The sequence below is a fragment of the Anastrepha obliqua genome, chromosome 1 (assembly GCF_027943255.1).
Source record: "Anastrepha obliqua isolate idAnaObli1 chromosome 1, idAnaObli1_1.0, whole genome shotgun sequence".
Classification (NCBI taxonomy): domain Eukaryota; kingdom Metazoa; phylum Arthropoda; class Insecta; order Diptera; family Tephritidae; genus Anastrepha; species Anastrepha obliqua.
The window spans coordinates 161,591,791-161,619,509 of NC_072892.1; positions in this window are offsets into that span (position 1 = coordinate 161,591,791).

Consider the following 27,719-nt stretch of genomic DNA (forward strand, 5'->3'; position numbering starts at 1 on the left):
TTCGGATGAGATCGAAAGCGAGCCGAATAGTCTGCGACCGATTTCGAGCGCACTATTTTCATGCCCAACACCCTAATTGCCGCTTGGCTGATTGGAGTAAAAATTTATGTCTGTTACAGTTATTACACAAGTGAGCAGCACAAAGAAGCTGCTTCTTAGATTGCGGTTACCTGCGTTTTTAAAACACTGCAGTGAACTTGAGATTGAAAGGAACCTCTTCGCTACACCTAACTTCGAAACATCCGAGAACCGATTCACCAGGGCTTCAGGTTTTCACGGAAGTATTTTTTTTTAACGACTCCTTTATGTCATTTTTTTTTAACAGCTCCTTTATGTCATGATTATGAATGAGGACTATGACATCGCTCAAATGTCCCTACGGCTTTTGACAATATCACTGCTCTAGCTGAATTTGGTTAATGGCCTAGGTTTTGTTGAATTTAATGCCATCCGTCGCCTTCCTGAAACAAAATGACAGAGTAAAATCGCAAGACCTTACTGGCTATTTCAGGCCGCTTTCTCAAGAGATAACAATGCCCCCAAGTCATTCGTATGCATGCCCATTGTGGCAGTGGATGTATGGTATGGTTCAAGGGGAGAAAAACTAAATTGATTCCCACCCGTCCGTAGCACTTTCTGTTGATGCTGATGATCCCACGAAGCCATTTTCGAAGAATGACGAAGAAGCAACGCCGTCAGACGACAAAACAAAAACAAAACCCCGAACCAAAGAAGTAAGTAACTTTTATGGATAGGTTGCGATTTGGTAGAACTCATGAGGATTGGAGTTGTCTCACATATGAAAATTTTGCTTGCTAACTTACTAATTCCACCAAAACTTATTCTCTGTATGATTACTTCTCGAAACAACGTCTCATTGGAAAATCTGATTAGATTCGCCAAAATACTTGTATGAAAATTATTTAGGGATATGTAGAGGTGAAATTGAAGACACCTTCTTTCACTAATCTCTGCAAACGTCGAGTGAATTACTTAAGAGCAAGCCATCTAACCCAAAACACAGACCTTTTGGTTTAGAGCCCTATTAGATTGCGAGCTTCACGAAACCACAACAACCCTCCCCTCCACCAAACTTTTGCATCCTACTCCACTGGCTTGAAATTCCACACCAATTGTCACAATGTTGTCAGCGCGAAGTGCCTTGTGACTTGTTCGTGCTGCATACCCATGTATGCATTTGAGTATGTGCAACATATAGTCACTTTTGTCATTGCTTACACACAAAACACATTTTGGCCAACGACAAAAAACGAATGTAGTATGAAGAAAAACAAAAGAAACGAAAGAAAAATGAATCAAAAACAAAAAAAGTAAAACAAATTGCCATTTGCGGAAGGTGTTTGCATTATTGACAGTGCAACAATGCATTGCAACGACTAGTGTGGCATGCATGCCTCCTGTAAGCCAGTGGCAGGCGGCAAGTGGCAAGGTGCCGGCAAGTGGGAATACATTGAGTTGTTAGCGGAGAGACGAATAATAAAAGAAAGAATTGAATTGGTGAGGAAGGTAAAGGTTTTAGGAGCAAAAAAAAAGGGACCTACATATGTGCATATTTTTATTTTTTTATACATTATATTCTATGAAGAATGCTGCCCTTAAATTCTAGAAACTAGTTGGTTTCTTTCTAGCTAAAGGTAGAGGTCGATATAACCGCCGGGTCAGTTGCTTCGAGAAGTATTTATTAAAAAGTTGGAGCAAATTTGCACTGAAATAAGAACTATCATCTTCTTCGGTAACCTAAACATCAAATCTTCATCTTGCTGAGTAATGACACAGGTACCCGAAAACTCAAAAATCAACGATGGAATCCGTGTTTCACTAAAACAAAGTAGACAAATGTGATTAAAGGGAAACATTCCCACGTCCCTATTGAACTCCCGAAGATTACTAAGTCGATACGAACACTATCATCTTGAGAGCAGTGTTCCGTATATGTATTAGCGAAGCCAAACTAATGATCATTCAGGCGTTCGCATATCATCGGTTGTTAAATACAAAGTTGAGAAAACGAAAGAGTAAATAAAGATAAGGTTTCAAAATCAGATCATTTTCCTGTAAGAACAAGTACGGCGTTCTGGTGGCTGACGTCCAGAGCGATCTGAAGGATCACTACTCGAACTTGTTAAGTAGTGACAACCATGGACGCGACAACGAATATGAAGACTTTGACGATGGGATTATCGATCCGCTACCCAACCATACGAATAGTGACAACGCAGCTAAAGAACAACCATGCCGCGGTAGCCGCTAATGTACTGTTTTTCAAAATGGGCGGTGAGTGGCTGGTAAGGTGCATGCTTCAGCTCAAGGGAGCTTTTCAAGAGAACTTCTAAGGCTAACAAATCCGCAGCTCCACCCATACGAATCGTGACAACGTAGCTAAAGAAAAACAGAGCTGCTGGAGCCGCCGATGGGCTGCTATTCAAAATTAACGGTGAGTAGCTGATAAGGTGCATGCACCAGCTCAAGGGAACTTTTCGAGAGAACTTCTAAGGCTAACAAAGCGGCAACTCTAACAATACGTTAAGTGGGTTAGTGACAACGCATCTAAAGAACAACAAAGCCGCGGGAGCCGGCTCTCGTCGGGCAAAGGTTTAGACATCTAGGCTCTCGCTCTTTCGCTAAACCTGTGGATATTGCGGGTTTAAATATCATACATCTGGTGAAATTCATTAGTGGCTTGAAGCGGTTAATACGAAGGTAAATCGCCATTGTTGGTCATCATCCTCTAATCCAAAGCTTTTTGTTCCTTTCCTTCCCCCTGTGTGGCTCCTTCGCTTCTCCTTTTCCATGGTAACACAATGGACAAATTTTTGAATTTTTATCCAAGATAGCCCCTTGCAAAGGCAGCCATTTAACCAAATCTAACCTAAATTAAGAGGTTTCGTTTATTTAGATTTAGTACCGATAATCAACAAGTGCTACTTTCGACTAAGTAGACAATTGGCAGTAAAGCCCTCTCTACACGAACAAAACTAACACTTTATAAGGGTCATATCATGCCCGTCTTAACGTATGGCGGAGAAGCTTGGACGATGACAACATGCGATAAGACGTCGCTTGGAGTTTTTGAGAGAAAGATTCTGCGGAAGATTTTTGGACCTTTGGACGTTGGCGATGGCGAGTATCGCAGGCGATGGAGCGATGAGCTATATGAGCTTTATGACGACATAAACATAGCGCAGCTAATAAAGATCCAGCGGCTTCGTTGTCTGGGTCATGTCGTCCGAAGGGATGCAAACGCTCTAGCCATGCAAATATTCGATGCAGTACCAGCTGGTGTTAGAAGAGAAAGAAAGGCCTCCTCTACGTTAGAAAGATCAGGTGGATAAGGGCTTGGCTTCTCTTGGTGTCCAACTGACGCCGACTAAACTCGCCAAGATCGCTTAATTGCGCCAATCAAGAAGAAAAATATACAGTGATTGAAATACCTGGGTGGCTTAGACACATTCCAGCTCAAAGGGTTGATTGGACTCGCCAAAAGATCGGAAAAGTTTAATAGTACGTAGGTCTCATCCCTGGAGAAGTATTCCTAGGAAGTACTATGTGCCTCAGTGGCTACCGAGAGAGTTCCTTTTATGTGAAGGCAATCTAATCGAAATTAGCTTGGGTTCAGCTGAAATTTGTCAACAAATAAGGATTTTCAACGTTGAACGCAGAAGACGAAGAAGGGAGGAACTTTAAAAATGTATCAAGGCAGCTCAACCGCCGAGCTTGAAGTCAGCCTAAAGTATGAGAGGTTTAAAATAAGAGTAAATGATTTGTGATAAATTTTATGAAAATAAAAAGTCTTATCGTAGTATTCAATTTTCCATTGTTGAACCTAGGAAATACTTGTAAGTAATTTTTTTTTTTTGCTTTTGTGTAGTAGCGCTTCTGTAACACATTCGTCTGCTGACCCAAACAATAACAAATTAAAAGTCAAATGTTGCACGCATTCGCCAGAGCCAGAAGGCAGGCAGATAAAAAAAAGAAATTGGGTCCTAAAAAGCACGATTGAGAGAAAGGCTGCCGTTGCCAGTAGAGCTGAGAAAGTGGGTGTAATCAGCGAATCTGGGCACCACAGTGACGGAGAAATGTGACCGGAAGACAATGTAGAATTGTTCAGAAATGGCATAGACTTGACAAGCGCAGCAGACAAGCAGTGGGCAACAGAGATGCTGAAAAACGTAAAAATACAGAAAGGACAGGCGAGGAGGATAAGGTTTGAAGTGGGTGTAGAGTTTGAAGGTGAAGGTAGGCGGCTGGCGACTATCGGCTGGCAACAAGCGGCAGGCGACCAAATGTGCTTATCATTCCCGACATTTCAGCACGCAGACAGGCAGTGAAACAGCAGCTTGCAGCGGCTGGCAAAATGTTTCGGAGAACTTTTGCTTGACTTGCTGTAGACTATGAGCCAGTAGAATGCCACAAATGACCATTTGGGGGCAAATGACGATGACGACAACAAATAGCGAGGAGGAGGTTAAAAAAAAAAATGCAAAAAACCAGAAAAAAAACACAACTCGATATTTCTACAGCAATGCTGTCAAGCGCTGAGCAACATTGAACTCCTGGCCGGTCGGTGAGCGAGCCCATGCCAGAAGTCAAGCTACGCCGGCAAATAGCAAATAAGCGGTCACCAGAATCACGTTCTTGTCTTGTTGCAACAACTGTCAAGATATGCCAGCCATAGCAATGGCAATAGCAACAACAAATGAGCATAGAAACTAACTGCAAATAGTTATGGCATTAGTACAACAACAATAAGAGCAACAAACGAAACGACAACAGCACCGCCTCCGCCGTGTTTGATTTCGCAATTGTCTGTCAGCCTGTCTGCCCGTTTGTCCGATTGTCTTTCGCATTGCAGTATTTGCGCAGCACAGCCACTCCATGCTGAGTCATGCTAGAAATTAGCTCACATTTTTCAGCGTACACTGGAAATTGGAAAAAGCAAATATGTGGAAAAAAAGATTCAAAATGTATTCGCAGTTTAAAGCCAAGTAGATTTAGAGACATCGAGCCAACAAAGTGTTAGGGTCGCGGCAAGTAAACTCCTATGGCTGTGAACGTAAAATTGTTAGAAAAATTTTTAAAATTGTAAATAATAGTTGCAAAAGCGCGAATAATTGAGTGCCTCCTTTGTAGTCTAATAGCTGTAATGCTTCATTCGCTCATTTATGTTTCTCATTTTTCGCTACGACTTGAACAAATGTCAAGGTTCCACGCGGCTCATTGTAGCCTCCTTTGCCATTATTAATATTAAGCCATTAAGTGGATGGGGGAAAAATGTATTTTGCACCAAAAAAGCCATACATTAATGGCAAATTATGTATTCTTCGCAGAGTCGGTAAAGTTCTTAAAATTTTCGATGCACAATAGCCAATAATAACGCGGAAAAATACAAACACAAACACATAGGCCAACGAGTCACTAAAGCATCGCACATAAATTCAAGTGAATGCCGTAATTTATTTTACACATTTTTCTCTCTTTGCAGCTTTCAAACTCTTTTGTTTAACTAACAAAACGGCATTAGTTTTATGCACAGCTGTGGGGAAGCATAATTAATGTTGATTCAAAAGTTTATTTGCCCGCAAAATAATAGAATATGCAATTTTCTAAATCTACAGTAACTGGCCATTGGATAGTGGCCGATGTGTCTATTTGGTTTTTAAATTTTGTTATTATATTTTATTAAAAAAACACATTTTTTTATTAAAAAAACAAAAAACACATTTTTTTACTTGTTTTCTTTCTTTATTTTTTTGTTTAAGCATCTGATTTATAAATAAATAAAAAAATAAAAAAATTAAGAAAATCTGTTGTTTTTATATAATATTTTTATTATTTTTTTTTCTTTATAAATATTTTCATTTTTTATTTTTTTTCTATTTTATTTCTTTATTTAAGCATCCGATTTATAAAGAAATAAAAAATAGGAATAAAAAAAATTAAAAAAATCTTTTGTTTTTATATTTTTACTATTTTTTTTTTCTTTATAAATACTTTCATATTTAATTTTTTTTTCTATTTTATTTTTTAATTAAGCATCTGATTTATAAATAAATAAAAAAATAGAAATAAAAAAAAATTTTTTAATCTTTTGTTTTTATATTTTTATTTTTATTTTTTTCTTTATAAATACTTTCATTTCTAATTTTTTTCTTTATTTTATTTTTTTATTTAAGCATCCGATTTATAATTAAATAACAAAATAGAAATAAAAAAAAAATTACAATAAAAAAATCTTTTGTTTTATATTTTTATTATTTTTTTCTTCACAAATATTTTCATTTCAAATTTTTTTCTTTATTTTATTTTTTTACTTAAGCATCCGATTTATTGTCTAAAAACACATACTTCTAAAGGCCTAAAAATACACCCCAGCGCGTCGCGAAAAGAATATACCCGCGGTAAGGCATGCCTGTAGTAAGAGACGACTAAATTTCGGCAGGTGGTGGGCCCGTCGTAAAAGGACTCTTATACTCCGGAAATTTAGAGCTGTAAAGCTCGACAGCATCGAGACCATTAAGATCCTGATTATGGTATACTGGAAAAATTATCCGTAGTAAACACTCTAAGGGCTGAAGAAAGTAGTATTCTATCATCTCAGTACTGGAGGGCGACAACTCACCGAAATGGCTGATATTAACCTAGTCACTAACAATCACCTCCGTCTCTCCTAAGCACCCTGGCAGGTCTTCAAGTACATTCGATGCTACGTCACCATTAAATGGGTGGTACAGGTTCAGTTGAGACAACTCCTGACTAGTGTCTGATTTTGACTCTGCACACAAATTCCCATAAGGACTCTTTTCAACCCTCGCGTGGCTCCGGTGCGCTTTCATAGACAACCACGGGAATATTGTTTTTTATAAGACAATTGTACGTCGTGCGGAGATAGCGGCTTGAAGCGGAGACTAAAGAAATAAAAATGGCACAACAAGAAAAACAACAAACAATAAACAAAGAAAGCGTAAACGAGAGAAGCGTGTTCAAAAAGAGCAGCAGAGTACTCCAACTTCCATTCCTGAGCACACCTCAATCATCAAAAATGGCAAAGGAGAGTACAGCGGCTCCCGAAGGCAAGCCTAACAAAACAACAGCAAAGACTTTAATCGATACATCGAAACACTCAACACAATACCCACTTCTACACAAACCGGACTACTGTTGTACTATCACAGTTCTCCAAAACTTCAGTTCTTACAGAAAGCCGCCGAAGAAGAATCCCTTACGAAATGCAAAAGGGCGATAAATAAAATGAAGCTTGCGTTACTAAAGCAAAAGAACGTCAGCATGGACATAAAAGATGGAGTATCAGAACTGGAATAAATGTTCGATGTAATTGTTAGCTACCGTCGAAACTGTATGACGGCAGAAAGAGAAACACAAAATAGTGCCACAAAAAGAGCAAACGAACCTATACGAGGTATTATTGAGGCCACACCTAGCCCATCTGCGAACTCCCAACAGTCGCTCGCAACACACGAACATAAAAGACGAAGAAGGACAATAGCAAATTGTCGGCGAAAAAAGAAGCCGAATTAGAAATACTGGGTTCCACGTCTGGCCCTGAAAAAGTAAATACGGCAAAAGCGAAAATACCGTTAAAAGCAAGCCTTAATCGGAAGTACTCTCATCACCCGCAGAAGTACACGGCTCCGTGAATGTCCCAAGAAACCTCCGTAGCAAAATAAAGCCCGACAACGCTGAAGCCAAAATAAAAGCCGTTCGTAAAACAAGAGCGACAGCAATACTGGTCGAGCTAGATAAAGGGGAGTAGATCAAGCCCACCTTCTGGGAGGCACTAACTCCGACTGTTATTACAGACCTTAAACCGAAAACTACGATAGAGATGCGTGACTTTGATTATCTTACTACAGAGGAGTAACTGGCTGGGTGAGCCGCAAAATGCGATCAGCTAAGACTCAAGCGTTGATTCAAGTGTGTCAGGGCATTCCACCTAATATGGAATTGTAAGGGGCCCGACAGAAAGAACCAATGTCTCTGCATTAGATGCGGCAAACCCGTCCAAAAGCTTAACAAAAGCACCAAAACTCCAAAATGCTGTTTGTGGTCTGAAGCAAATCACCGTTCGACTGATCATACACCTGGATCGGGAAGATGCGCGAAATATAAGAGCAAATGCGTGAAATGTATATACTGTTAAAAAACATGCACAAAAGCAAACCGGTAGATGCGTCCCTATCGCAACTAGTAGCAGAAAAGAACAACTACGTTGTTATAATCAGTGAGTCAGGATAGTTCTGAAACGAAACTCGCAGCAGACAGACGGCCCAAATGCTTTCCATTTCTAGAACTACCTGTTAAAAATAAGAAAAAGCGAACACTCCAAACACTTTTCCCACTACTCGCGTTGGGAACAAGAACGTTGGAGACGGCAGTCAGTTATATAACCACTGGAAATGTGATCGACAAAATGCTAAGCAGCGTAGAAACGTGGCAAATTATTCGTAGATTCGCGATTCGTATACATTACGGATGAAAAATCGGAACCTGAGCGCAGGCACTCAAGTATAGGTCTCGTAATGAGAAAGATGGAACGCCACTCTGAAGTAATGCGAAAGCGTTTCCTGTTGGAGCGACATGTGTCTCATCCACAAAAATAATGCATTTTCTTTTATTTTATTTAAGGGGTTAAAGATAGTCAGAATTTTCAAAAAAATGTATTTTTGCATTTTTTTTAAATATAATATATTAAAAATATTGTGTGAAAATTTGAAGTGAATACGCCAAATCTTTTTCGAGTTATTTAACAATTAACAAAGGGCGAGCGGGCGCTCCGGAGCCTTCAAACAAAACTTTTAATGGGCTTTTTTCGAAACTATGCTTTTGGACTGGTGATCACTGTAGCTTAATAACCGCTGGGTAGATTTCAATAAAATTTATACTGCTTTTGAAAAACATAAAAAACTCCTGCCTCATCGAAGGATTTTGTATTTGAAAAATTTCGATATTTTTTAAATAATTAATTGTCGGTTTTTTAGCTCGAAAATCTGAGAAATATTTGCTGAGGCCGCCATATTGTTAATTTAAAAAAAAACTTCGATCAGGCTCAAGATTATCTATTTATAAAACTAATTTCTCTTGTCCGATTTATTTCAGATGAGTCGCCAAGGACTTGTGATGATCACCGCAAGGGACTTCTGGAGAAACGGGCTCAACATAAAAGCGAAACCTTTTACAATTATTAATTTTTTTTTTGTAAAGCAAAGTAAAGTAAAGCAATAGACTAGCAAAAAAAAGTTATTGAAAATCGGAATTTTTTCGGGATTCTGACTACCCCAACCACTTAATTTTGCTTTATTTAAATTTTATTTTACTTTATTTTATTTCAGTTAATTTTTATTTTAATTTATTTTATTTATATTTTTATAATGTTCTAAAATTCTTTTGCTTGTCTTAAACAAATTACGTCAATGACTTGCAGACTAACGTCGCGAAATGAAATTAAATGACAAGAAAAGGCCATTGCCCGAGAACTTTCTAAGTTCACTTTCTAGCACCCAACCCCTCTAAAGTATCCTTAGAAGATGTCAAATTGCGTGTTGATATATGGCAAAATAATTATTACCCACTTATCCGTCAATCAACAAGCAATTTTAGTATACAAATAAGAAAAGATGCATTCCAAAGTTCAAAATCAATTTCCTCTATTGAAAACTCACTGCAACACCGTAAGTCAAATGGTAATAAAAGAACAATGTAAAGAAAAAATTGCCAACGAAGCAACGTCGCGCCTTATGCTGTAGAGTCGCTGTGTCCAGACTACAGACGAAACGCAGCTGGAGAACTGAATATATCGATAGCTCTACAATCAACCAGCTCTCGGAGCTAACTTCGCATTGCTATCATTAAAAGAGGCAGTCTCCAGCTGTAATTGTTTTCACTGTTGTGCGACGCATGTAGCTGCTGCTGCAGCATAAGCGTACCGACATGCTTGCCACCAAGTTAACTACCCAATAAATTGTTGCAACAATGTAGCAGAGCTTGTTAGCAAATGCCCTGTTCTAGCATAATTCTAATAGATGTGCTGCCAAACGGACACATTTCAGGCAATTAATTAAGCAGTTCATCATGGAACGTACATTTGTGCGATTGCTATAAAAGTGGTGTTGTGTTGGTGGTGTTGTTTGGCGATAGGAAAAGGGCATCGATAGTAATCTGGCAAAAATCTGTAAGTGCTTTCTAATACTTGTTTGCTAGTAAAGTACGTAGTGCATTCTTCTCGGCAGTGTGTAATTCTTCACTCTTTAACTCTTCCTATAAATTTTTTATTGCATTTCTTTTCCAAAGCACAAACATTTTTCCACTACTTTAAATCGCTCGGCAGCAGCGGCATCTTTCAACACTAAAGTGACTTAGTAGCAATTTGAAAAATGTGATGGCATGCCAACACAAAGCCACTTGAAGGTAGCAATAATTGCTGTTAACTACTACAGCTTGCGTGTAGTTGTCAGATAGCTGCGAAAGCAAAGCTTCCCTGTAGTAAATTAATGAAACGAAATACGCACTCACGACTAGTACGATTTCGTTAATTTCGAATATGCCAAAGTAATGACATCTATGCAGTTGGTGTTACCGGCGTCAAAGGTGAAGAAAAAGGCAAATAACCAAATTTCTCATAAAGTTTGACCGCGTGATGCAGTGAGCAGCTGAAAATTTTTCAAGATGACTTCAGAAATCGAAAATGTATACTTCGAGTACTTCATAGTAGTAAATTTTCCTTCAAAAAGCATTTAGTAAACATATTTCGGAATAGTCAATGCACCTGAGAAAGGGTTAGAAATACTTTAGAGTAGTCAGCTAATCAAATTTATTACGAGTATTTCAGAAAAAATTAAATCAATATGCGTTAGAGTAGTCAATTGTATTTCAGAATAATGAGATATATTTACTCTAAAAAATATCAAACGTACCTCGGAATATTTTTAAAAATATTCTAAATTATTTAGAAACCAGCATTAGCACTCTTAAGAGTATTAAAGTCTTCTCTCTCGGTGAAAAAAACTATCATTTCATAAGTCTCCCATCTTGCTTGTCCACTGTACGAAGTAGAAGTTTGGACGTTGACAACATCCGATGGATCATCCTTTGGAGTAGTCGAGAGAAAGATTCTACGAAAGGTTTTTGGGCCTTAAGACCTTTGTATGAGAAAGGCGAGTTTAGCAGGCTATAGAACAATGAGCTATATGAGCTTTACGACGGCATAGACATAGTGCAGTGAAGAGATTCAGCATCTCTGCTGCTTAGTTCATATCACCCGAATGAATTTGAACGCTACATTTCTAAAAGTATTCGACGCGATAACAGCTGTTGGTAGCAAAGGAGGAGCAAGGCCTCCTTTGCGTTGGAAATATCAGCTGCAAAGAAGGACTTGTATTCACTGGGTGTGCCAAATTGCCGCCGATTAACAGAAAGGTAAACGACTGAACTTGACAGTATATAGATAAGCTTTAAACGGCATTAATCGGGAAACTCTCAACACCTTCCTAAACTCCCGATCACGGATTTCACAGTCCACTCCGTTATCGGAGTCCAACTACCACCTATTGCAGATGAAGAGCTTCAGCTGCCTCGCGAAGCCCGAGTAGCTTTGGCTTAATTACGGTCTGCCAAAAAAATAATATAAAAAAAGAAATACAGTAAGGCACGTCGCACGATACTAACCACCTATTCTTATGCCCACTTAATACCACTCATCTAACACCCCTTTCCCTCTGGACCGAACAGCACGTTTTCTGGGCCTACCGCTAGAAAGGTTAGACGATGACGATCGGTGAATACACCACACTGGTAGAGTCGAGTATACTGCTCCCCAAAAACAACAACTGGCGCGCTTTACTAAATTCGCTTGAGGATTATCGCACCAATCTAGAAAAAGAGGGAGTTTTATATATTCCCCAGTTACTATTATAAAAAAGTGAAATAGCGCCAACAAGTCCTGGATCTAAAACTACTGAATGCAATGCATTTCCCTACAGGGTCGCCCTCAAGCACACACACTTTCGCATACACACATATATCTATTATTTCATATTATGGCATATAATACCGGGATAAAGCGATCCAAGACACGGCAGTCCCGTACTTCTTACCTTATCTCGAAGTACCGAGCTTAAGTCTTCGGGATCTTGGAATTCTGTCATATGATTTAATTCAAAATAAAGATAATTCTAGTAATAATGAATGAAATATTTATATTAATGAATGAAAACTTAATTCATCAATCAAATTCAACCTGATGAAGGTACTGAAAATTTTGTAATTTGAAAAGTCGAACCAAGAAGCACCAAGAGATTTGGTAACTCCTTAAACTCTCAGGCTAAAAAGCGCATTGCATTTAGGGATCTGGAAAGTCAAACGGTAGATAGTTAAGGAGAGAAGTAACAGAAGAAAAAGATAGGATCGAATAGAGACATAGAGGTTACTAGACCTGTGAGAATTTGCCAGACTCTTTGTTAAATTTGAAAATATCCTGCGTTGAAATCCAAGTAGTCAGAGTAGTGGGCAGGTGTACTCCTCAAGGTGGTGTGCTATCACTGCTCCTATGGCTACTAGTGGTTAACGGGATACTAAAGAAATTTTAGGGGAAAGCCCCCATGCTAATGGCATAAGCGGATGGCATTGCCATAGTAGTAACGGGAAAATGCCCTAGCGCTATCAGTAACATCATGACAAATACTCAAGGATCGGTTCAGCAATGGGCACACCAGGAAGGACATGACCTAAATGCGGACAAAACGGATACGATACTATGTGTTTACAAGAAACTTTAAAATCCCACGGTGCAGCTTTTCATTGGGTTGCGTGCCACAAGGGCATTGAAAGGAACGAGATATTAGACCATATAGCAAAAGAGGGGGTCTATCTATCCTCGGATTTTGTCAATGAAATACCAAAGTCAATGTTATACAACGAACTAGACGAAAACACGAAGAAACAATTCAGTTCAAGATGGGAAAGCCTGCCCACTTGCAGGAATACAAAGATCTTGCGTAAACAAGACGATCACAGACGTACATCTGCGATCGATATGGACCGAACCGGACTATGCGTGACAAAAACTGATGAACAAAACTGATGTTAACTGTCATGTCCGACCGATTGTCGCAGATCCTCTTGCCATTAAGCAGAAAGGACTGTAGGCAACTGGGTGAGCTGATGACGGGTCGCTTTCTATGGGTGAAGCACATGGAAAAGGTAGGCATCTCAGACAGTGCACTCTGCCCAGCATGTGGAAAGGAGAATGAGATGGCGGACCACTTTCTGTGCGTCTGCCCGGCCTGCTCGAATCAGACTTGAAGTCTTTGGCACTGATGAGTTAAGAAGCAACCACCTTGACTCATTGGCACCACAAGATCTACTTAGATTTCTTCGGAGGTTGGATAGATTTTAAGAAAATTAAAAAGGGAAGTCGAGTGCAGTACAATAGACTTAATGTTGGCTGTACTTGCTAGTTGTGCCGGCACAAACAAAAGAAAAGAAGGCGTGACAACCCAATCAGTTGAACCTAACCTAACCTAAATGGCGTCGTACGTCAATCATATTTGACCCTTGACTGAATTCAACAGCGGCAGCATAAAAACAGACAACCAATGGAAGGCGTAAAAGACAAAATGGAGATTTTCAGCACTCAAAATTATTTTTTTATTTAGTAAAGAAGTTATTAAGTAGACAAAACGGTACTATATCGAAACAGGCACTCAAAACAATTTTTTTATATTAGTAAAGAAGTTATTAAAAAAAATATTGGATGATTAATTTTGCGCCACCTTGTACTAAATAATATAAAGGATATTATTTCAAAACAAAGACTCAAAATCATTTTTTTTAATAAAGAAGATATTAACAACAAAAATTTTGGATGATTAATATTGCGCCACCTTGTACTAAGTAGTCTAAACGATGCTACTTCAAAACAAACACTAAAAAAAATATAGTTTAGTAAAGAAGTTATTAAAAAAAATGAATGATTAATTTTGCGCTACTTTGTGTTGTACTGGCGCGTCACCAAAGATGTGTGTGGCCTGGCGTTGTCCTGATGGAAGATAATTCGGCCTCTGTTGATCAAAGATGGCCTCTTCTGCATGAGTGCTGCATTCAAGCGGTCCAGTTGTTGGCAGTACAGGTCCGAATTGAGCGTTTGGCCATAGGGGAGCAGCTCATAGTGGATGATTCCCTGCCAATCTCACCAAACACACAGAAGAACCTTCCTGGCCGTCAATCCAGGCTTGGCCACCGTCTGGGCAGCTTCACCGCTTTTCGACCACGACCGTTTGCACTTCACGTTGTCGTAAGTGACCCACTTTTCATCGCCAGTCACCATCCGTTTCAAAAACGGGTCGATTTTGTTGCGATTCAGAAGCGATTCGCATGCATCCATACGGGCAAAAATGTTTTTTTGCGTCAAGTCGTGTGGCACCCATACATCAAGCTTCATTTTGAATCCAAGCTTCTTCAAATGGTTTATAACGGTTTGATGGCTCATGCCCAGCTCTTGGCCGATGCTACGGCTGCTACTATGCCGGTCTCTTTCGATCAATTCAGCGATTTTATCGCAATTTTCGACGACAGGCCTTCCGGGCCGTGGCGCATCTTCGATCACCTCTGCACCAGAACGAAAACGTTGAAACCATCGTTGTGCGGTGGAAATGGAAACTGTATCGGGTCCAGAAACTGCACAAATTTTATTGGCAGCATGAGATGCATTTTTGCCTTTATCGTAGTAGTACTGTAAAATATGCCGTATTTCCTCTTTATTTTGCTCCATGTTTGCGACGCTATAACTCACGAACGACTAAAAGCAAACAACAATTAATCAAACATGTGTGAGCACGTGAAAAGAGCTTTCCAAAAAGCGATGTATACGATGCGACGTATACAACTAGAACTACGCGCTTGCAAAGACAAGCTTGCGGAAATACCGCAAGACTTTTTTGACAACCTTATATTATAAACAACACTATTTGAAAACAAATACTCAAAATCATTATTTTTTGAGTACTAAGTGGTCTAAACGATACTTTTTCGAAACAAACACTCAAAATCATTTTGTGTTTTTTTGTAAAGAAGTTATTCAAAATAATAAAAAATTGGATGAATAATTTTGCGCCACCTTGTACTAAGCAGTCTCGAAGTGATTCTGTTTCGAAACAGAGTTGACCTTTCTTCTATCATTTCCTTTAGAATATATATTATTTCTCCAATAAAATGCGAAGTTACTTAAATTTACGACATTTCGGAGTTGCAATTTTAAAATCCCGAAAACCCACAACTCACACTGTAATGCGGGATTGAAAGTCAGAAACTCATACTTTTAACGTTTATAGTTCCTGCTTGTGCCTTTGCTGCGCGACGGCATTAAGTGATTAATAAAATTTCGATTATGTGCTAAAGTTGTGGAATTGTAAATAGTTTGGGTGTAAAAAATTCAATGACTACGAAAGGCAGCAGATGCAGGTTGCAGCATGAAAAATCGTGTTTATTTATTTATCGACTTATTTATGCTGCAAACAAATGGAAAAAATCAATTGCAACACTCATATTTGAGAAAAAAAAAATTATTAACAGTAATTTTCGTTGTTGGGCAAATCATTAATTTCAAGTGTGAAATTATGTGAAAAAACAACAAAGCAGAAACGAAAAAACAAAAGCGGGTATAAACACCTGACCAGCAAAAGCAATTAGTTCCAGTTAACCTAATCACCTCGGGGGCAAGCAAGCAGCCATCCAAATATTTGCGGCTAATAGTTTTCAAGTTGAAATTCTTCCGCTTGCACCTTTGACCTACTACCACATACACCATATATGTGTGTACAAGTATGTACATATAAACATAAACACAAGCATGCTCAGGTGCTTATCAACACAGTAACCCATAAACCCAGTTGAAGTTCAAGAGAGACCTCCGGGCTTCCTCACAGGGTTATAAATACCAAAACACAAACGGCTCCGCTACATTGCAGCTCTGTAAAGACTTTTTTTAATTATTATCATTACTTAATTTTTCGGTTTTCGACACTTTTAGCAACTTTGCGGCATCACAGTTCGAGTTGGATATTATTTGAAAGTTGATTAATGATGACAAAAGCAAAGCAAATTCACGACAAGCTTAAAACGGTATGTAATTTGTTGTCAACAGCTAGCGCAGGAAGGATGAGTGAGCGTAAAAATTGACAGGCAAAACTCATTAGTCATTACCACAAATACAAAAAAAAAGAAATTGTTGATTTGCTATGCCTTGCACAGCACTTAAGATTTCAGTGCCTCGACTGTCGTTTGCCGCACTGCCTGGATATCTGGCAGTCCAGTAATGGCTATTCAAATTGTTAATAACTCGAGGTATGCACATTAAATGAGCTTAGCTTAGTGAAAATCCCTCTTCGTTTGTAGTACCTCCCGCTTCTGTAGACAAACAAATCACATTAGCAATAGGCCTCGTTCACATTATGCATTGCGAAGTCATTCATCCGATTGCCATGAAATTATTGTGAGTAGTTGTGAGTATGGCTAGGAAGATTTGCGAACTTCTTTGAGCCAAATGAACGGCGCTGGGATTGTAATTTCTACCTATAACTAAAAAAAATTTAGGAAATAGTAGATCGCTAGATGTCGCTGGTGTCGAAATATTCCAAAACATCGTATTTAGAGTCCGATTTTGTTCATACGTGGTTACATTTTAACTACTTCAAATTAAATGTTTCTGAAATATGTAAACCTTCATTTACGGGCATCAGAATGGCTGGCATCAAAATGCTCAAATTCACATAATACTCATACTTACCCTATGATCGAAAAGTACGGGGAAGGTGATGTTGACTGTTTTCTTGCCAAGACGTAGTGCACTATCAGTATCTTCCATCGGGCCAGACAGTAGTCAATAAAGAATATTATTTATCCGTTTTGAAGCGTTTGAGAGGTGCTGTACGTCGCAAACTGCCTGAAATGTGGGCAAACAATTCTTGGAATTTGCTTTTTGATGCTAACGCGCCATCGAACCGAGCCCAAATTGTGCTGGATTACCATCGTACAAGCACCGCCCCGTGTGACTTCTTTTTGTTTCCCAAGTTGAAATTACCACTTCGTGGAAGTACATTTAAGTCGACAGAGGAGATCAAAGAGAATGCGACGAAGAAGCTGAAGGGCAGCCCTTCTTCGGCCTACCAGGGGTGCATGGAGGACTGGGTTAAACGTTGCTACATGTGTGTTGCCTCAGACGGGTCATATGAAGGGTCATTGAAGAACTCTGTTTTGTTTCATTTAAACATCCCGTTACTTTCTGATCATAAGGCCTTTAATTACGCAAGAAGAAATATGTCATCTGTGGTCAAGATATTTGCAGAAATTGGCTGCCACGCGACAGCAGAGTTCTGCTCTCTCATTTCACGCGTATTCACACACTCGTCCAATCAGTCGTTGTTCAGAAGGAAATGAAGTAAGAGCTGCGTGGATTTTTTCTTATATCCACAACACAAGCTCAGTTTTTTCGTAAACAAGCCACTTTGAAGGCCCCGGTGACGTCAGACAAACAGCTGATTCTTTCAAATTCGCTGAGAGTCGCTTAACAGTTTGATCTTGGCTGCACCGTGAATTATTTTCACTAAGGTTCTCCCTTGGATTTTGAAGAGGAAGAGGTTAAGCATAGATATACCCGGCGACAAAGCAATATTTCAATATTTTGAGCAGTTTTGACCATTTTTTTTTCCTTCTGCTGAACTGTTGAGCTGACTATTTTTGGTAAAAATGTAGATATCACAGCCTCACAAAAACTATGTACATAAATCGAAGTTTAAAATTGTATACAAAAATTAGAAAAATGTATCAAACTATTCATTCCAATTACATGGTTTTAATTAGAGTTCTAGAAATATATTTGGTGTGCTATTTTGTAGCTTATTAAATATTATTATAGTATAATAAGGTGTTGTTGATAAGTTGCTGAAAAATCCCGTTGAGTTTTTACAATATTTTCCTCTGGCGCTGTTGTTCATTTTCTTTACATAAAAAATGTCAATAACATCAGAACGAAGAAATTCAAAGCTGGTCAAAATCTTTACGCCTATCTTTCAAAACAAACGAAAAGCAAAGTTTCGAATTTGTACAAAATTTGTAAAAATTCGGTAGTTTCATCAATATTAAAAAAGTTTTGGGAATGCAATTTTATAGATCATTGAATTTTTGCATAATAAGGTACAAGTTTCAAGAGGTTTCAAAATCACGTTGATTTTCTAGATTTTTTTTGCTGACGCTGTTAGATGTTCTCTTCCAAATAAAAATATGTGGAGTAGGCGTTAAATGGAGAAAATGCGCAAGACCGCGAATGGAAAAAATTCTCAAAAATCAGTGTACTTGAAATTTGCATTTTACTGAAACAAAATTTAATGGGCTATAAAATTGCGTACCCGAAATTTTTCAAAAAATTTTCAGTGCAACGTTTGGAATTTTGATGAATATTTGGAGAATTTAAAAAAAAATTGTCCCACGGTGTTTAATTTGAATTTCGAGACCAGCGTTTATATGCATTTAGATTTTACATACTTGTGTTTTATGCCCTGCGTTATACAAGGTGGCACAAAATTAATCACCCTATCGGAAGATTTTTAAAATTTTTAAAATTGGCGTTGTGCGTCAATCATATTTGACACTCTCGCAGTATACGAACAGACAAACGTTGGAGCTCGTAAAAATCCAAATAAAAATGTTTATCATACAAAATAATTTTTTTTAAGTACAAATAACTTTTTAATTAGAAAATGCACAACACCGTCAGCAAAAAAACTATAAAAAATCAACAGAATTTTTTAGCAACTTGAAACTAGCACTTTGGTATACTAAAAGCCACACATTCAGTTGACCTCAACCAAACATAACTGCTGTCTATTAAGGTAGTCTGGTCAAATCATTTTTTATAGATAGTTTTTAGGAATTTTTTTTTGCTACAATGGGGAAATTTTTTTTGAAAAATAACAAAATGGCAGACTTTTGAAAGATAATTTAACGTGACAACGTCGTAAGAAAATACTGATGGAATGGTTGCATTTTTCAACAGAAAATTTTAATTTTATTCGTTTGATAGATGTTTTGTATGGATATAGAGAAGAAGGTAAATGGAATCGCAATGGAATTGATCAAGTTACATTTACACGAACGTGAAAAACTACGAAACATTTATCAAATTCATGAAAGATATCTTCAATTTCGATTGTGCATCAGACGTTAATAAGTCAACAACAAGAGGCAACATCATCGATTTGCCTTTTTCAGGACACATTACACTCGAAACACTCCCCTTCATTTCCTACTATTCCTATCATCGTCCTATTCTCAACAGAGAAATGGTTCATTACCATGCCCGCAGAAAGAAGGCATATGCAAATAAAAATATGTGAATTTATATACAAATGCGCATATACATACATATATATGCTCACTCAAGTAGAAGTGAGCCAGATGTCGAACGTTGCCGAACGCGGGGGCCAATTGTGGCTCTTTGTCTTTCGTTCCGCGCTCTCGCTTGCAGTTCAAGCAAGGTAACGACGCATGAACAAGATAACGCCGCACTTTTTGGTGCGTGCAGCCGGCTACATCGAATTATAAGACGTTATCACGTCAAAAGATATGTTTTTCAAGTGGAAATCAGACTGTAGTTTTCCCATTGTAGCAGAATGACAAGCCTACAGAATAATAATCAGTTTAACATTTTGTTTCAGATGTCCTGAAAAGCAGAAATCCTGTCAACAAACCACCTATCTTTTTTTAAGACGCTTACTTTGGTGCTACACTAGTACAAAAAAATATGTCAAAAAAAAAATTGTTTTTGTATACTATTTGATGTCAATAATAAAATACTATAAAATCAAAACGATCGCATTTAATTTCCTTAAAAAAAAATCCTAAAAAATATCTATGAAAAATGAGTATTTGACTGACTACGTCCTAAAATTTAATGAGCTATGAAACTGCAGACCAAAAATATTAATATAAATTCTAATTAAATTAAATGAGATGGAAAGTTTGTGCAAAAGTTGAAAAAAATTAACTTTACAACTGCAGACCTAAAATATTTCTATAAATTATATTTAAAAACCGTGGAAATGGAATGAGAAGTTTGTGGGAAAATTAACAAAAAATTGTCAAAATTTGCATTGCGGGGAGTAGCTTATTTCAAGGAGTGGCTAATATTTGCAGTGCCACAACAAACAAGTTTATGCTACTTTATGGGTATGATGACCTTCAACATTTTTATATATGTATTGAAATTCTAATATAAGAATGTGTGATGTGCTGTCTGAAATTGTAAAATTGAAGACTTTAAGTTCAATAATTTAAAATTTAATTTTTTTTGTTATAAATTTCATGTTCTCATATTTGCGTGCAAAACACTAAATAGCAAATACAGCATTTTCATCGATGTGTGTGCACATAAAAAACCCATGAAAATTGTGATATAATGTAAAATAAGAGAAAAAGTGGAAAAAATTTGTTTGAACAAAACTGACTGCAACCAATTTACTCATTTGAAATTTGACACCTTTTTTTGCATTTCTGCTATTTTCTGCACTGTCGGCCCATAGCTGCTGCACCCACGAAATGAATTTTCGTAAATAAAGAAAAAAAAATCAAGTAAAAAGAACGAACAGAACCAAAGTGAGCTGCTGACCAAAAACGATTTCGCACAATCACAGCTTTCCAATTGACAATAAAACATTCACCGAACAAGCAACAACAACTGAAAAGTCTAGCATCCAATTCTCTTCAATTTTACTCAACAACGCAACAACACACGACAGTGACTAACCCGAAAATGGTAAACACATATGAATTCATATGCATACACATACATATGTGTGTGTGCGTGTGTGTGTTTATAGCAAGCAAGCAACTGAATGAGTGTGCAATGGCTAAGATATGCGAACAGCAGAATTTTCCTAAGCTTTCTAACATCTGCGCTGTTGGGAGGAGCAGCAGTGCCAGAAATGGTCAAGAGTGCCGGCAAGTTGGACCACTTGGTGTCACAGATGCTCACCAAAATAAATGGACACATGTGCTCATATGTGCATGTATGTATGTGTGTGTGTGTGGATGTGAATTTACTCGCATATATGCATATTTGCGCTCCAGCAGAGAAAGAGTAACGGTGGTTAAATTTAACGGCGAACCGTAAATCAAGATTACCTTAACAGTGAAATGTGAATGTTGTTACCTAATAAACAACAACGGCAAACAATAGCAATAAAATCAACAGAACAGCTGCAGAGGCGAGCACAAACGACATTTGAAATTAGAAAGAAAGAAGAGAGAAAAAATAAAAATAAAAGTGTTCACCGAAATAAATCAAAAAACAAAAACAAAGGTGCGAGTGTGTGTGTGTGTGTAAACGTAAAAGAACTGTTTGCATTAAAGTAGTAGTTATGCAAATTGAATAAAGCAACAATAATGCACAAAGCGAGATTTTTCCTGCACCGTTGAGATGCTTAGGCAGACGTGCGCTGCTTTTCAATAAAAAAAAACATTGGAAAAAATTAAAAAAATTAAAAAATATATATATATTAAAAAACTTCTTTAAATACAAAAAAATGTTATGAAATATATTTACATAATAAAAAAGAAATTTAAATAATGAGCAGAGAAATCATTAAAAACGCATTCTTGAGCATATTTATGTGTACAGTTTGTATGTATGTACATACATCCACCTAACCCAATTAAGCAGAAACTCAACTTGCTACCGAAAAATTGTTAATACAAAATAGTAAAAAAAAGTAAAAAAACAACCAAAATTGTTCTAAAATATTTCCAGCTTCTTGCTTCTTACCTTACGAAAGCGCTACCAACTAACTAACCAGATATAAACAACAGATCGAGTGACCAAAGAAGCACACCGCTGGACAGATAAAATGAAGCGTTTGTTCACGTGTTAAATAAAGAAAAAACTTCACGCATACATAGAGAAATTTATCACACACATGCATAGCGTGTAAAAAGCGTGAAAAATGTTTACTAGGCGCAACCAAGTCAAACAAGCACACAAAACACACACACATACATAAATACATACATATGTATGTATGTATGTATATATCCAAATTCCAAAAGAAGAAATAAACAAACGACTAATGTCAAAAGAGTTAGAACGCAAAGTCAGCCAAGCGCATGTGAGCCACACACAAACAAAAAAGTAAAAAAAATTCAAAAGTTCAAAAACACAATCACCAAGAGTTAAGCTGAAAGAATGGCAAAGAAAGGCCAGATAATTTGTTTGCAACGTCCAGCATCACAGTTTTGCAGTGTTTCCATCGCTGCGGGTGTTTGGGAAAATATTGATATTACAATATTTCAGAAAGTATGGGTGATATGGTTTAGCGATTAATCCGTAAATATCACGCAAGGTTTTTAATTGCTGTAGAACGTTGAACAGTGTTGCCATCTAAATATTATTATATTAATATGAAGCAATAAATGTTTGAAGCAGCTAACTAAATAGTAAAATGAAAGTCGACTAAATATTTTTAGAACAACTGCAAATAAAAACAAAGAATATTACTATTTATAACTAAATACTAAAAATTTACTAAAGTGAGCTAACATAAAACACAACGATGTATTTACATAAAGAAAGGAGAGAAAGGCTCTTATTACAGTATAATTTTAAATAGGGATGCCACCTATTTGTATATTAATGTATAAATTTTATCTTGAAATGTAATATTAAAATTTGCTCACGTAATAAAAAATGAGTTTACATACAAAACTGCAATGAGAAATTTAATTTTCAAAGGTGATGCCACCTGGTTACTTAATAAAATGTAAATTAAATTGTTATTTGAAAAGTTTTATAATAGTTAAGATAAAACTTAGTTCCACGATTAATCAATAAATATCACGCAAAGTTTTGAATTGATGTAGTACTTAGAACAGGGTTGCCAACTCAGTTTTTTTAAAATGAAGCAAGTGCAATATCGCATTACAAAAATCAGCTAAAAATGTTAAGAAAAATTTAATATAAAAATATCAGTGAATAGAGTTGCCACTTAATTGTAAATGCTACAAATGATCAGAAAAGAGCCACCAGAAAATACATTATCTCAACATGAAAATCAATTAAAAATTTTTAGAACAACTTCGACTAAATAATTTTTCTGAATAGAGTTGCCACTTAATTTTTTATACTAAAAATTTTAATTTTTAATTTTGATTTTTTTTTATAAATACACAGATTTACAACATAAAAATCAACTTAAAATGTTTGGTGCAACTTCAAACAAAAATATTTCTGAATAGGGTTGCCACTTAAATATAAATACCAAAAATATACTAAAGTGATCAGAAAAAATATAAAATGTTTAGGAAGAGAGAAAGAAGAGAAAGTTTTAATTAAAGTATAATTTTGAACAAGCATGCCACATATATATATGTATATATACCTTAACTTAAAATGTAATCTGAAAGTTTGCTCAATTATTAAAAGAGCTGGCATACAAAACTGCAATGTGGAATTTAGTTTTCCTAAGTGATCCCACATGGTTATTTAATTTAATGTAAGATAAATGTAATATGCAAAGTGGTATACTTTTTCTATAAATATACAGACATACAATATGAAAATTTTTAGAACAACTTCAAATAAGTAATATTTCTAATTGAGCTGCCACTTAATTTTAAATACTAAAAATACACTAAAGCGATCAAAAAAGAGCTGACGTAAAATATAAAATTAAATTACAGAAAGAAAGGAAAGATAAGTTTTACTTGAAGCATACTTTTTTAACAGTGATGCCACCTATTTATATACAGTATATAAATAAACTCGAACTTAAAATGTAATTACAAAATTTGCTCCAAGTAATCAAAATTAACTGACATACAAAACTGCAATGTCAGAGTTAATTTTGAAAAATGATGCCACCTAGGTATTTATTTAAACGAGCTATAAAAGGTAATTTGAGAAGTGGTATCGTAAGTAAAAAAATTAACTGTAGTGAAAATTTTTATTTTGATTTTTTTGTATAAACATACGGACATACATATATGAAACTATAATAGAACAACTTCAAAAAAAAAAAAAACATTTCCGAATGGAGTTTCCATACAAATGTTAATTCTAAAATATACTAAAGTGATCAGAGAAATAAAGAAAAAAAGGATTCAACTGAGGTATCATATAATTTTTAATAGAGTTGCCACCTACTTTTATAATATATTATATTTAAATAATCTTGAACTTAAAATTTAATTTGAAAATTTTTACCGTAGTACAAAAATTAGCTTAACTTGTGTATATGGCATTATAAAGGGAGATTTTGACTGCGCTGCCCTTCTCGAAAACTTTAATCTTGATGTTTTAAGAAAAGAACAAAAAAATAATAAATTATTTTCGAAGCGCCCCAATTTCATGCGCTTTTAATGAGTTCAACCAGATCTCATCTCTTATCGAGTTTGATTTTTCGTTGGCTATATGTTTTCGGCGGCCACCGTAGCCGAATGAGTGGTAAGTAACTATCATTTGCGAGTGCTTAGGTTCAAATCTCCGTGCATAGAACAGCCAAATGATAGAAAAAGTTTTTTCTAATAGCGGTCGCTCTTCGGTGGGCAATGACAGACACCCGAGTGAATTTCTGCCATGAAAAGCTTCTCATAAAAAATCATTTGCCGTTCGGAGTCGGCTTAAAACTTCAGGGCTAGGAACAACAAAAAAAGTAGCTGCAAACCCTTTAAAACGAAAAAATGTTACTCATTTCGTATAGCAAAAGTTTCCAAGTTTTGTGGCCTCACAGGTCACTGTGCCAATATTCCGCACAAGCGCATACAGCAGTGAATAGGCTAACTGCACATTCACATGCAGAATAACGTAATCGCTTCATTGAACGAACCGCCATGTGAATGGAGTGTAAAAATAACTTCACCCAATTTTCCTCACATTCTAAAAGAACACACATACATACATATTCCTAGAATTTCTTTCACCTCGCCGATTGTGGATTTTCTTTGCTGTTCACTTCGTCACACAGACCATCAGTGCCTTTGTTGCAAGTACACATTTGTGCAGCGTTAAGCAGGCATCAAAAGCATCTGCATACATTTCATTTTGTTTTGTTACTCTTCTTTGTTGTTGCATTTTTTCTTCAAATTACTTCTATTCAAATAACTTAAAATGAGCGCACGCCGGCGAATTCAGCGCAAGCAGCTGGCAAACGTTACTAATCGCGTGCTAGTGGCTACTACGTTTGCGCGCTTTTAGGCCAAGTTAAGACCGAGACAATACTTTGGAAGCAAAACAGCGAAAAGGCTGAAGAAATGACGCTTATAAATTACTTTTTTTTTAATAATTTAGTTTAGTGGCTTTCTTTGATTTTTGTGCTGCTATTCTTCTTACTTTGTTTTTTTGTTTTTTCTTTTATGTTTTTGATTAACTTGTTTTTTTTTTAATTTTTTTTTTTTAATGATAAATATCTTATACAGATCTAATGGCAAGATCATATTTTCGCTTTTTTGTTAACTCGCCAATTCCACATCAGTTACTGCAAGTCAACAAAAACTTTGATTGTGCGGAAATTAAGCTAATTGATCATTAACTTGAGCGCTCGCCATCAGCAATGATAGCGTCTGCGATCGCAGCTCGATCGTCGCGCCGTGGTGTTGACGATCGCTGCGACGCTTAGTTGAGCGTGCGCTTACGGTACACTTCCGTCCTTGTAAACGATTCCAAAGTTAATCGACTGCTGCTCATTCAACATTTGTCGAATAACTTTTTTGCTCTTGTTTTATTATTACTTCTTCTTTTTCTGGTTTCTCCCTGCCACGATCAGTTGAAGCTTTCAATGCTGTACGTGCTGTGCTGCGCCATGCTACGTTGTGGGCGCCCTTCTGTGCGCTTTGAGGTAATTTCCAAATGCTGTGAGTTGTCAAGATAAATTTGTCTATTTGCTTAGACAACTAAATTACGCTCGTTAAAAGTGTAATTAAATTGGAGAGAAAAATATCACAAAAATAGAAAAAAAACTGCTGAACAAATTTGCAAATTGGTACTAAAACAAATAACAATTCGAAGTTAGATATGCACACAATTTGGTATTAAAATCTTTTTATTTTAGATGACGTCAGTTGTTACTATAGCAAATCAAATTGACCTCAGGCAACTGCAGGCGTATAGATCTGACCTTTTACGATAACATAAAAGCGATTCAGCCAGCCATTCGGCAAGTTCCGTATTCCCGAGGCATAGGCATGCGCGATTTTTTTCTGCTCGCACCATTTAAAAACTTACTTACGAAAAGCTTTTTGAGACGATTAAAACTGGAACTGTGGTGAGTTTTGTTCAAGGTGGCGGAAAAATTATCATCCAATTTTGTTTCTAAATAACTTTTTTACTAAATAAAAAAAGTTTTGAGTGTTGAAAATCTCTATTTTGACTCTTAAGCGCTCCATTGCTTGTCTGTTTGTATGCCGCGGGAGTCTACTTGAAAAGTATGAAAAATTATAACAGCATCCTGAAGTGTCAATAATTTAATAAAGGATCTTTCAAAAGACGCGTCTAGATTTCGTTTTAAAATAAAACATGAAAATTTTAGATTCCTTAAAGTTTGACTATTTCTTTTTTCTTTTAATACGGCTCTTAATTATATCTGAAAAATAGCATCAGCGGCCAAACAATCGGTTCACGAGCGCTAATTGTTGAGAACGTCGAGATATCAGCATCGGTTGCAGGTGGTTCAGCAGCATTTTGCGCTACAGCAGCAATATTCTGAACAGAACGTCCAGTATCAGGTCTGTCAATCCTTTTACTATACCAAACAGGACCAGTTTCTTGAAATTTGTTCACCAATCTTTGAATTGTCGAATCCTGCGGACGATTATTTACCCTAAAATGCGATGTTTTGTTCCTACAGATCGATTATTTTCATAATAAGTCTGTCTACTTGAAAAATGGCGAAAATGACATAAAAACCCTTTATACATTCTGAGTCAGAAGAACAGGTCCGGCAGTTTTCTTTTAACTTCAAGATATATTTCGTTCTGCTTTTTGCTGCGTAATAGTCCCACGCCGCGGTTGCAAAAATTATTAAAAATCAAAAAAGTTTGTTGTGATGTGGAATCAGCGATATAAAATGTACAAAAATGTTAATCACTTTTCCGAGCGCGGCTTGAAGCGAGTGACTACAAAAAAGCGAGATAAGTGATCGTCCAACTTTTTAAGCGGGACCCTTCTTTAAGACTACGCCAAGCACGCACAATTCCTGAATATTAACCCCATCGAACGACGACTGAGGAGGCGAACATATTCTACCGTCACACATCATCAAAACCATTGCTCTCAGAAAAACACATTGAGAAACAATAAAACAAGGAAATGACGTCACAATATTGGACTGGCCTTCCCAGTCCCCAGACGCCAACCCCATTGATAATGTGTAGGGAATTATGAAAACGAGTCTTGTAGAAAAGACGGTCTACGATTTAAAGCAACTCGTGCGTCAAGTTCGCAAAATCTAGTCATGTTTGTCGACGAACTCCTCCTGAGCGGCGAGAAAAACCGGTGCAAAGCATGAAGAAGATGGAGACTGCACGGCTTATTAAGTATTTGCTACTCGTATTTTTGTTCATACTTTCATGTAAAAAAAATTCTGTTATATCTTATCTTTTATACTTCATGAATAATCGCGGTTCCTTTTTTCTGACACAGACTGTAT